This window comes from Bradysia coprophila, unplaced genomic scaffold (genome assembly GCF_014529535.1).
Source record: "Bradysia coprophila strain Holo2 unplaced genomic scaffold, BU_Bcop_v1 contig_324, whole genome shotgun sequence".
Classification (NCBI taxonomy): Eukaryota; Metazoa; Arthropoda; class Insecta; order Diptera; family Sciaridae; genus Bradysia; species Bradysia coprophila.
In genome coordinates this window covers 1,896,989-1,909,874 of record NW_023503584.1, presented here as the reverse complement: position 1 = coordinate 1,909,874, position 12,886 = coordinate 1,896,989, and the positions used below count along the sequence as shown (strand labels likewise).

The 12,886-nt window shown below is 33.8% G+C and overlaps 1 long non-coding RNA gene across 1 annotated transcript; it reads right to left on the bottom strand.

The window, feature by feature from the left end:
* LOC119079398 lies at nt 1-12,673 on the bottom strand. The gene is made up of 3 exons (XR_005088164.1): nt 12,662-12,673; nt 1,922-1,927; nt 1-344 (listed from the first exon to the last, which is right to left on the bottom strand). It is a non-coding gene; the product is annotated as an uncharacterized LOC119079398 (long non-coding RNA).
* Nucleotides 12,674-12,886: the final 213 nt, after the last annotated feature.

Below are 12,886 nucleotides of genomic sequence, written 5' to 3'. Positions count from 1 at the left end.
TTTTTAGTGATCCCAAACGTCCTGTATAAGGACGCAACGTTTGATCTACACAGGATATTCAATCAATGATTGAATGAATTGTCTGTCTTTATCCCCTTAGTACGAATGACAAAGAATGAATTGTTTGCGATTTCATCCGCTTTGTAGATGAACGGTGCCCCGGCACTCATTTTTAGTTTTTTTTCCCTTTGCCCGTGGAAATTGATTGGAATCGAGAGGTACTGTGTCCGTTGGTATCAGCTTCATTACGTTGGCTATTTTGAATTTACGTACTTTTTCCGGAATGAAGTACGTTGGCTATCGAGGATGTATCCGATTGTATCGCCCTGAAGTGATTTGTCTATCTGAATGTCTTTGGTCAACTTTATTCTTGCCGATGTCTTTAGTTAACTCTCCCGGTGATTTGATCAACTGTGCTTTTACCAGTGTCTTTAGTTAATTCTCCCGGTGTCTTTGGTCAACTGTGCCCTTACCAATGTCTGTAATTAACTTCGCCGTTGCTGCGCTGTTGTTAGTGCATCCTTGGTGCGCTGTTGCTAGTACATCCCTGGCGTTCACTACTTTTCGATACGATCGGAGTTGCCCTCGATATGCACAACGTTTTCATACAAAACGGAGCCGCCAGTTATGGATTAAGTTTTCATGTCGTACAATGCGTTTGGTGTTTTTGGAATTGGAATGTGAATGTTGAATCTGGTCGAATACGATTTGGATGAGGATAAGTGCGATTTGGATGAAGTAATTCGGATGAAGCAATTTGAATGGATGCAGTTTCAATGAATGCATTTTATGTAGATGAATGGTAAGATTCTTTAGTATTTTTTATCAACTTGCTTTTCTTCTCGATGGGTTTTTGCTTTTGCTTGATTTTTGGCTGCGTCTGGGTTGTGAATTTCTTAGCAGCGTTCCAAATTTACGTGTATTTCCATCAGTAGATAAAAAAAATTCTAAGTAAACTTTCAAACACACAAGGATCACAAGAATTACGAGAATCACGAGAAGTTCTACTTGGGTCCGAAAAAAGTGGTCAAAAGTGCTTTCAGTACAAAATAACTTTTCATTGTTGATTTTTCGGTTCATAATCGTTAAAAATCATCGGACCACGGACTATATTTGTACTCATCTGTTGAGAGTTAAATACGTTTCCCTTCGAAACGAATATTATCATCTAATCAACATATCCAGAGAATCATGAATTATGTAACTCTTTAACAGTCTTCTAAGACTAGCTCTCTGTCACGCCATTTAAAAAAAGAATTACACGAAAAACATCTTGTCTTTCGTGAAGTGTCTGCATTCGGACAAAAAACTCAAACACAAATTAATAATCCGATGATTAAAACCTACACACACCGTTCACGAAATTTCTTAATATCAAAAATTATGGATTGATAAAAGTCCAGTTTCGCATTTACTATTAGAGAATGGTCTTTGATTCTATCGCAAAACTGGTTGTCGCAATCGCTGAACGAACAAAAAAATAAGACCCAAACAATACCATTTAGCTTTGACCATTCCGATCCAACAAATTTCAAGCATCTTCTTCGATTCTTTTTTTTTTTCTCTTCATCTTCTTTATTCCATTTCATTCACAACACCTTCAACGTGTGTTGTTATGTTGAATGTGTAGCCGCTTAGATATATAAAATCGTATAAAACAATATTCAATCAATATTTCATCAGACAAGCAACATTCAATAAGATGTTTGTTGTGCCTTTCCTTTTGTGATCACGAATGAGAAGCGCCAAGTGGCCTTTCTAATTCTATATGCTGCAAAAATATACTCTCAACATAACTCTAGTTAGATACACTTTTGTTGTATAATAAAAACATCTTTTCAATAAGTTTATTATATTAAACGAAAAGGAAAAAAAAAATGAATTGAATTGAATAATAAATATCTTGTATAGTTTTGTATACATGTACCTAGAAGAGCTCTACAAAATAGCAACTGGTAACTATATGAGCCACTCTTACTCTTTTTATAGTAAAAAAAAAAAACTTTTTACAATGGTTCTATGAATTGATTTTGTAAAATGTTGCATGCTCTTTGGTGTTATGCAATCACTTCACTTTTCAGTATATGTATGTATATACATAAATGCTGTGTACGTGCCTCACTAATGATTATTTTTGTAAAAAAAAGACAGCAAAGATTCATAGTATTAATTGGATGTGTAATTTTATCTTAATAACCATCATGAACAAGTTTTCTAATTTAGGAGTTTTGCAGAAATGTTTCGAACATAACATCTCTTTTACTTTTTTTTATGTAGTTTGCAACATCTCAATCGCAGAAAAACTGTGAAAATGAGTATACAATCATCAGCAAACTCATTTTTCTTTTCAAAAACTTCCCTTGATACAAGTTCCATATTCGGCGCCAAAAATTGCCGATTTTGCCAAGACTATAAACTTGGGGGCCCTAAAGCTTAGAGACTTGGATTTTGTGTCAATTCTCTTCGCAGAGGCCTGATTCCAATGAATTTAATAATTCGAAAAATTGGACAGTTGTCACCTTAAAATTTACGAATCGTATGGACCACTGTTAGCTTTAATGTAACAACAATTGTCAAGTCATCAGTCCTTAAATTCACGGGAATCAGCGCCCACTATCTCCATTTACAAAAAAAAGTTCTCCGTTTTTATTCCGTTTTGCCTTTAGTTTAGCACACAGTTTTCTCTCAAAAATTCATTTTGATTCACTGGCTTTTGTTAATTGTCATGTAAACGGATGAACCAATCCATGCATAAGTCTTCATTTCCACTTACAGAGTGCTTTTTCCGTAAAAGCACTCCGTAAGTGGAAATCAAGCCAAACAATCGCTCTAGAATCTATTGTTTAATTTTGCTGGCATAATATCGACAAAGAATCTTGTGTTTAGCATCTATTCAGAAAATTGGTTTCTGCTGAACCAGCATCAATCATCCAACAAGTGATTTTCAGAACAAACCATAGGGGAGCGGCAAGCGATATTCGAAAGTCAAAATTAGAAGTTCGTGCGTAGTTCGTTAGAGAACATTTGTTTGTGACGGGATTTCTTTTTCTTTACATTTACGTAAACTCCAGGATGATGACTTCCCTCTAATTTCACAATAGTGTTTTTCTAGGCTTTTTGACTTTTTTAATAAATCAAAGTATCTCAGATCCGGAAGGTTGCCTTGATTTAAGTGATGACCGAGAAAGAAACAAAGGATCACTAGATCTGTGTTTCAAGATTACCTAGGTGATAAATCTAAAAAATCTCAGCTAAATTAGTCGCTGCAAAAAAAAAAGTTATGTAACAAAAAGCGACAGACAAATTTGATTTCTGAAAGTTTCATTGTCAGCTCCTCATTCAAACTAACTCTTAACTGTTAAGGATTGATCTCACTTCAACACTTACCCTCCGTTATACCTTCGTTTCACGATAGTGTACCGTTTTCACCAGTCAGAATAGTTGAATCTAACAGGAGATAAAACAATTTAAGTACGCAGACGCCCTTAATATTGAAGTTACTTATTTGTAATATGTCTTAAGAAGTTTCAGGTGTTCCAGTAGTGCTAAGTTTTCGCAATAATATAACCATTAAATCTCTTACTTCGTTTATTTACTGTTTGATACAAAATCTTTTACTTCATTTTTTTAAACATACTTTCCACGATATAAAACAACCTTAACCGTAGGTCATCGTTGTTCATTTTTGGCGTTGCTGTTGACAACAGATGATTAGGGTTTTCTGAAAATACGACTGCTAAGCCGGCTGCTAAGCCGGCTGGTACCGGTCATAGATTTACAATAAGTGAAGTAAATCGCAAATTATCAAAGACCAAGGTAAAAATTATTGCAGCTCGAACGATTATACAATAAAACAAGAAAGCAATTCTCAACTCAATCAAGCCAATGCTTAGCTCATACTAACCAGCAACTGTCCGAAAGATAACTTTTTAATCATAAAAGTTCCAATTAATTAAAATAGAGAATGTCTTGGAAAAGTCAAGGTTATGGTATAGTCAGATGGAGTCAGCGGTGTTGTACATACATGCATATACATATCAGTAAAGCGCTTTTGATCGATGATTGTGAAACGTGATTTTATTCGAAAATTCAAACCTGACTGTAACATGTGTATTATGGATATACACATTATAAAATGTTATATAATACGAGCACACCTAGGCAGCCAACGCCTAAGTTCACATAAAATCCCTATGAGTCGATCGAAAAATTGTTCAACATTTTAAAATAACATTATTTTAATTGCACTGTTAGTTTGCATATCTTTATCAATTTATCATTCATAATAATTTATAAACTATTATTAAATTACAGCTGACAACAATTAACGTACTAATAATACGTTCATTTTGATCTCGCATGAAAATAAACCTTCGAAACGAGTGCAGTTTCATTGCATTTTTTTTTGTTTTTGTTTCGTTCAACTTAATTTAACAATCGGTTGGTATACATTGTATAATGTATGTCCCAGGTATGCTTATTGTGTTGTTGGAAAAATATTTTTTTTTTTTATAAAACTTCATTCCACCTATTCAATTTACTTTTTGGGAATGCATTATGTGAGATATAATATATTATCGATTTGTTCTTTCTATATATCGATTACCGAACAGAATAAGCTGCCATGTGAAATTAATACGCAATACATTATATTCATTCATCCGAAGCACATATTTGAGGATTATATCTCATTCGCGTAAAATTCCTTTAATACATCTACTCATCTACACTAATCTACCTATACAATCTACGTTCTACATGTTCTGTTTTGTTTTTACACAAAATGTTTTTGCAGTACTGATCTCCTATGAAAAAATGATTAAATATTCGGTAATTTCGGAACGAGAGGCAAAATAGAAAATTGGAATTATTTATTTCGCGAAATCCAACGCAATATGTACTTCACAGTTTTCAATGCGATAATAAATTGTGTAATTCCACGAAAAGTCGATTAGAAGAGGCGTTCTCGGATCGTAAATAGCTTTACAAACGGCTTTATATCTCAAAAACATAATCCAATATTTTTGTCCCTGACCCTTCAGGTTTAGGTGAGCGAAAACAAAAACAGAATAAAAATTGTTTTGTCAAACGTTTGATGATTCGTTAAAATAGAAATGGACGGTTAGACTCGTTTGCTCAATTGTTCACAAACGGCAACAGGCTCGGACTGATGTGCCCTTTGGTAGCCGGCCCAGCAGGGTCATGACCCTGAACGTCAAGTATAACTCTAGTATAATTACACAGGCTGTTACGTCTTTTGATAAAATATTGTTCAACAGATTGAGAGAAAATCTTTTACTTCATTTGTTTGATCATAAATTTACTTTTATACGACCGCATTGAGCATTGGGCCCAATAAACAGATGATTTCAGAGGTTGAAATACCATTCAAATCAGAAGTTCAAATATCAGATGCAAATGGTCGTCGATAGAAATAACTATACTATTGATTGACGACGTGTGACCTACGTTGTACAGATCTAAGGATGTTGGTAACATCCTCAGACCTTCACCTCGCAAGTCACGTCAGTCATAATATGCTCTTTGAGAGAAAAACACTTTTCTTTCCTTCACTCCACTACCCTAAGAAGCTGAGAAACTCATCATGAACAACATAAGCTGAAAAACTCATAATGTTGATTCATGACGTGTGACATACGTTGAACAGATCTAAGGGTCTTGGTAACATACTCAACAGACCTTCACCTCGCATTTTGATTTTAGCATTTTGCATGACCCTCGCATATAAAGAAAATGCAGATGTCGATTTAGCGATGGCGATGATGGTCGGAAATTTGGTGGTATGCTTCAATGTGGTCGATAGAAATGTGGTCAGAATCGCAATATTGGCGAAACGGTGCAATGAATGGTTCAAGCCGAGTGGATTTTGACAATTTATCGATTTGGCCATACCGGGTCTCTAGTTTCTTCATCTATTGTATAATTTTGTCTTAAAACAAAGAGGTCGTTTGTAATAAAGTCATTAGTTTTCTGATCAAAAAAGCGACTTTTATTTTACGATTTCTTCATCCACGCTTCCAAATTGATGGTCATTTCAATAAATTGAGCTTCTCTGCTCGAATCATACGTATGAACATATGATTTAGCCCGATTTGCAGTGACAGCGTCATGATTTTTGAAGAAATTCTAGTGTTGAGAGTCTTCAATACGGAAACTATTGCGATGGCAATCGTACAGAGACGTACCGTTTCTTCTTAATAAAAAGAAATTTTCAGAGAACAAAAGTTGACATAATTCGTAAAAACTCAACTTTTAACGTGCTTAACGTACGTTTTATTCGTTCCACTTCGTTTTCGATGGAAACAAACGAAACCCATGAAAAGTAAATACTTTTGTTGACTTGAGTTTATCGAATGGAACAATAGTGGATTGTGAATTCTATCAAAATGTGAACAAACAAATTTTCCAATCCAAATCTCCCGCCTATAAAAGTCTAACACTCAGGTAAAAAAGCTTTCCAAAAACGTGTTATTGATCAAAGACCGTCACGTTTTGCTTTTGAAAATATTTCGTTCGGAATGAATTGATTTCAATGAATTCGAACGAAATTGGTCGTCTCCATCAAGGCTCTAAAATACCTCGTTTTCATGAATGGCAACACTAGATGGCAACCGTTTGGATAAGCTCTTTTGAAATAACTCAGATGAAGATATGGAATTTGGTTGGTGGCGTGTAAAGTACATAAAAATGGGAGTACGCTCTCGAGTAAATCTTGAAAATATTTTAACCGATTTCTATCGAATTAATTGATTTAGAATAAAGTGAAGGCCGAATGATTCTAATGGAACGTCTATATGACGGGGTATGAATATTTCACATATACATATAATGTTTTTCATACGACGTCTCTCACGATTTATACGGGTGTTTTTCTAGGAGAAAATTAGATATTCTAAATGATAAACAGGGTACCTAATATCCATCCATATACCATTCAATATTGGTCTAAATATTTGCGCACGATAAATATCGCATCCGTTTATCGCACACGATTTAAAAAGTTGTTTTTTTTTCACATTTACCTAACACTTAACACGATAAGTAATTTACAACACCAACAACAAAAATGCATTCATAAAATATCAAAGTATAAAAGAAATATGTTTAAATAACATTTTATATTTCGATTTTTTTTTTTCTATTTCATTTTTGCAACTCGAATACCTGAAAAAGTATTAGATTCATATCATACGGCCTTGCCGAAGGCAGTCTCACAACCTCATTTTAATACGTAACTCTTTTTATAAAGTCATATTAGACATATTTATGTGTACGTTTCATATTATATACTACTTACACACATCGACTTTAAAATCAAAATCCGCTCATTCACTTTTCATTATTTTGTTAATTTGATTTTTTTTTTGCATTTAAGTTTGAGTAAAAAATAATTTTGTGTAAAGTTATTAATGGTTAAATTTTTTGGATAATATATATAATGCACAGCCATTTAATTTAAGTGGAATTGTATTTATATGAAAAAGTAACAACAACAACAAAAAAAAAAAACGTTGGAAAGTTGATAGCCGTAACACTTTTAATGACCCCTAGATTCTTGTCAGTAGCGTTCGTCTTCCACTTTTATAAGTAGCTGTAAGTCATTTAATCACTTAAAGGCAATCACATCTGTTATCGACTACGACGACAAATATATGACACGACATAATGTGCTCTTTTATATATGTGTTAGACGTGTGTTAAAGTGATTGAAGTAAAAGATTTTGTATAAAACCCTTAACGATATTTTAGACAAAATAAAGATCAGGATCAAGACTGAACCTATTGTAAAGGCTGTAAGTGAGATCACTAAACAAACAATAAATTACAATTTCCGTTCGTTTTAGCTTCAGTGTGTCCTGCCTTTATACCAGTGGCGGATTAACCCATGAGCAATTTGGTGCCGTACCCATGACTCTGATAAAAGGTTGGCGCTGAACTCAGACCATGTAAGGAGAATTATTGCCTGATGAGAGAATGTTTATGATTAGTAAATCACAGTAAATCACGGTAAATCAACAAAGTCAAAAATGTGATTTTAATCTCGATTTTAATAAAATATGCATCAGTTTAGGCCAATTTGCGTCAATTCATGCTAGTATGTTAGTCTCTGACCAGATAGAGCACCAAAACTAAAATTTTTTATCTCACACGGAGCTTCGCTCAATCCTCAGACGCTTTCACCATATGGGTCAAAAACGCACTTTTTTGTTCCTGGTAACATAATATACTATTATACGTTCTCGGGCAAGACGCTTAGAAATGACATACAGTACCATTAAATATATTTGTTATGATTTAATGTGAATTACTGTGATTTAATTGATTTACTGACTCCAAAGTGAGCCCCCCCCCTGATATCAACGGAAGTTTGAGTTGAGATTCCCTTCCCTTACTAAAATATAAGTTCTCGGAAAACCATGACTTTTTAAGTTCTAAATTGTTTTTTCTGAATCAAACCCATCATCAGTTGTTCAGAAGGTTGCTCAACATTTTTTAATTTTTTTATCGAAAAGTTTTACACGAAACATTCGCATTTCTAACATTTTTTAACTTTATACTTGTTTGTCTTTTAAGACTCTAACCAAATCCGAAAATGTCAATAATGTACGTGTCGCAAGTGGTCGCAAGTTTAAATGATAAAATAAAAACAGAGACACCGTTTCCAACTCGGGGTCCAGTTGCTAACTTACGCTATAATTTATTCGACAGTGAGTAAGGAAATTGAAGTCTTTATGCATAGCTCTGCTCCTAGCATTAACATAGAAAATATTTGTAGCGATGGTTTCTTGGTGAGTGTTTCGAGGCTTTTTGACATCTGACATACTATTGGAAATGCTAGGAGCAGTGCTATGCTTTTTGATATTTTAAGAACTTGTACTACTAAAGGCTCTACCTGACTTATGACACCAACCATTCTCAGAATACGTAAATTCACTGTCAACGTCCATGACTATTTTTTTATTATTTTTTTTCAAATGTGGGGTTCGAGCCTTTAGATACCATTGAAATCGGCGCCACTGTATTCATATGATATAAATGCTTTTCTTAATTGCATTATATCACAATTATATTGTGCACACTTTTTTTTACAGAAAAATTTCATGATTACCTCTTGAGCTCTCCACCGACCGTATTATAATAAATATAAAAATTACAAGATGCATGTCTTTGCGTGAACGAATACGAACGTATGAATAATGTGAGCGCAGAGCAAAACTCACCTAACAAATTCATCTTTTTGTTATCATTAATTTGTTTAGTCTGTCATGATGGATAGCATATAATTACAATCAATATGTCAAGCAGCGTTAGGCTTTTTCGTTAAATTTTTTGATTTGATGAATTGGTTTTGATGGAAAAAAAATTGTCGTAAGAAAATCTCTGTTGGATGGATCACTTGGTGAAGGTTTTTATTATAGATGCTTGAAATGCTCATACATATTGCATAGTAATTTGGTTGTGTATTTGGGAAATTTTTAAGGAAGTCAAAAGATTGAGAAAGTAACGAACAAAATCTTGTAGTTGTAGTCTTTAACATACAGCTTTAACATTATCAATCTATCACTCGTTTAATTTCAACGAGCATTTAGAGGCTAATAGTTACTTAATTACTGTCTTACTGCATATGCAGCGTTACAATAGTTTCACGTGCTATACAAACTATCCCAATCAACCTCCGGTCTAAACACGTCTAAACAATTCATTGGCAACAAACAATTCTTTCGCTGTCCATTCTGCAAAGAAAACAAGCAGCAAAATCAGGACCACGGCTAATAAGTGATAAGTCTGAGTTAAATTTTCCCCAAATTGTTCATGATTGTATTCGCAAATGACCGTGAAATTTATCGTTCCCGAACGACTGTTTTCTCATTTTTGCTTTTGCTCGGCAAGCCTCCGATGCTTCCCCACATATGTCAATAATATACAAATGGATGCTGGAATATTATGATGTCAAGCATTGTTTCATTGAGAACAAGATCTATTTCAACCATTTGCAAACGAAATTTGTAAATCTATTACTTCTTTTGGTCATCGCATAATATTTGGTACAAATTAATTTTCGTTTGTATTATAACGAACCACTGCAAGTTTAACGATCATCTCCACAGAATAGATCTTACCATCTACCCAATATGTTCTCGTGGCTTGGCACCTGAGACTGGTCCAATAAAGTAGTTCCTTAGAATTGTTTACAAACTGGAGCTACGCAGGTCACTTGTTATGTTTTATTATTGTGAAAATAAATGAAATGAAACGAAATTGTTCGCTCTATACCAATTTTAAGTTTCGCACCTTCGTGTATCATGAAGCTTTATATGAGGATCTATCATAATTAGATGACAGTTGCCTTAATGATTTCTTATCGAATACATGGAAATTGTCTCAATAGAAGTCGTAAATTCAGACAGAAGAAGCCTTATATATATATCCAATATTTTTCAATGAGATGAATGAGGGATGTGACCTACCCCTAACTAAAGGTGTTATCGTAAAGTTCCTCAAAAGTGATTGCTTTCGCACTAATTTATTTTACCGGAAACGTATACACATTTAAACTAAAGCGTTTCCGCTAAAACGCAATTTTTAAGATTACCGCCGACATTTTATTTCTACTGGGTCATCTCTTTTGAACTTCAGCATCACACCAAACGACAATATTGTTGTTTGTTTACATGATTGGTCAATGTAAATTTTTCGTAATTTCGGTGGTTTTGACGAATATTTTAAGTCAACCGTTGATTGCACTGTTAAAAAAACACAAGAAGCACATTTCCGCACAAAATCTGAATTAAATCACATCGAAATCACCGAAATTATTACAATTTTCACAGTCGACACTAAATTTTTGTGTTGGTGATTTGACGTTTGAAAAACGATACTCATGTTAAGATTAACGACTTTGACGACGATTTTCTTCGTTAAGCCATATTTGACTAAGTTCAGAGTGGATGTGATTTGGGTGTGAAATTGAGTGGGAAGTGCTATTTTCATCGATTTTCTTTTTGTAAAATCTTTTAAATGAGACAATATTTTGAGAATGCCCGATGTACCAGTTTCTTATTTTTCGTGTTTCTACTGATATGTGACAAAAAATCGCGAAAAAAATCGATCCGTCCCTCCCTTATTGCTGCTCTAACAGGAAAATCTTTGCTCTTAACACCTGCCTAAATGATTGTTGCGCTATTGGCTTCAATTGAAACTATCTTCATATATTCACTTCTGTTCAAAACAATTATTCTCCTTGCCGCCTTTTCAATATGGGCCAAATGGGCAAATGCCCGAAGTGGAGCAGAAGAAAATGGCGCCTGAGGTCCTTCAAAAAAATTTAGCTTTACTAAATTGGCGCCTGTTTTTCCAATTGCCCAATGGCGCCCAAAAGCTAAAAGCGGAACTGACTCCTGCAGTGCCATTATGAATGTGTAAAAAAGAAGTGAAGTGAACCTGAGAAACCTTTCTCCAATAATAAAAAAATCAACCAGATCGACGACCGGACCATTGAATGAACCAAAATAAATTCAATTCAAATTGTCTATCGACCGACATCTACCGTATTTTCCAACATTATTTAACCCAATATTATATGTAGTTCATGCATTGCCACACAATTACATTGTCATCTGTTAATAATACTGTGTACAGTCGATACACACCAATATTACATAAGGACCATTGCAAATCTATCAGGATCCATCCAATAAATCTAATAATTAACAAATGCATGCAATTAATTAACATTCCTTTGATGTGCTTTCACGCAAATATAAAACTTTTAAAATACGTTCATTATTGCGCAACGCTCTTAAAACATACCAATGTGTATATATAACGTATGTTGTGAAGCATATTATAAACTACAATGTTGCCGAATTAATTATTTATCGAAAATTAGTTTTTTCTATCTAGTATCGCTAATATGTTCTGTTCGGTTCCATGTGTTACACATTTTATTTATATGAAATCAATAATCAACCTTAATAGTATAATTTTACAATAAAGTTAACATGTTACCTATAACAGAGCATAGTATCTATAGTAAATATGTACCTCAAGCTCGACAAAATAAATAATAAAAAGCAAAAATTCTCTCTGTGCAACAAACATTTTGAAAACCAAGTCAAATTGAACGACCTTGTTTTTATAAAATGCACACTTGTATGAGCTTGTGTCAAATTCTATTTGATTTATAAACATAATGTTGCATTAGAAAGTCGAATGTATTTGTCAATGGATTGAAAAATGTGGAAATAGATTACTTTTCTGTATGCAACATTGCATAACCACACAAAAAAAATCCAACAACGACCGATAAATCTTTTGAACACATGAGAGAGCCATTAAATGTGTGTATCGATATCTTGTAGTCGCGAATGCAAATTCACGCATTTTGTTCAATTTATACGGATTTTAACGTTTTTATAGGAATAGCGTGTCGGTGTACCCGTTACAGATGGTTATCAATTACAATTTTGATGTTATTATGGATGTGCCTTCAGTCACTGCGAATTGGATCAGTGTCGTAAACGGCTTAGTTTTATTGTTATCCCATTTTATTCGGATGTTTCGACTATTCAACAGAATTCATGGTAATGCAGATTTATCGCTGAACGTGCTATTATACATGTTTATAATGTTCTTGGACGGTTAAATATACGAATTTCCCTCATCCAACGACAAAAGAGTTTCATGGAAAACAGCGAACCTTTATACGTAGAAGTCACTTTAAATTTATAGATTTTTTTTGTATTCGTTTTTGAGGCCCTTCGCACATTCGAATGATCACATCAAGGATAACATTGTACTTTTGCTTTCGATAAAAATTCTTGATTTATGATTACTTTGCTGTACCAACGGTATCAACCTTTCA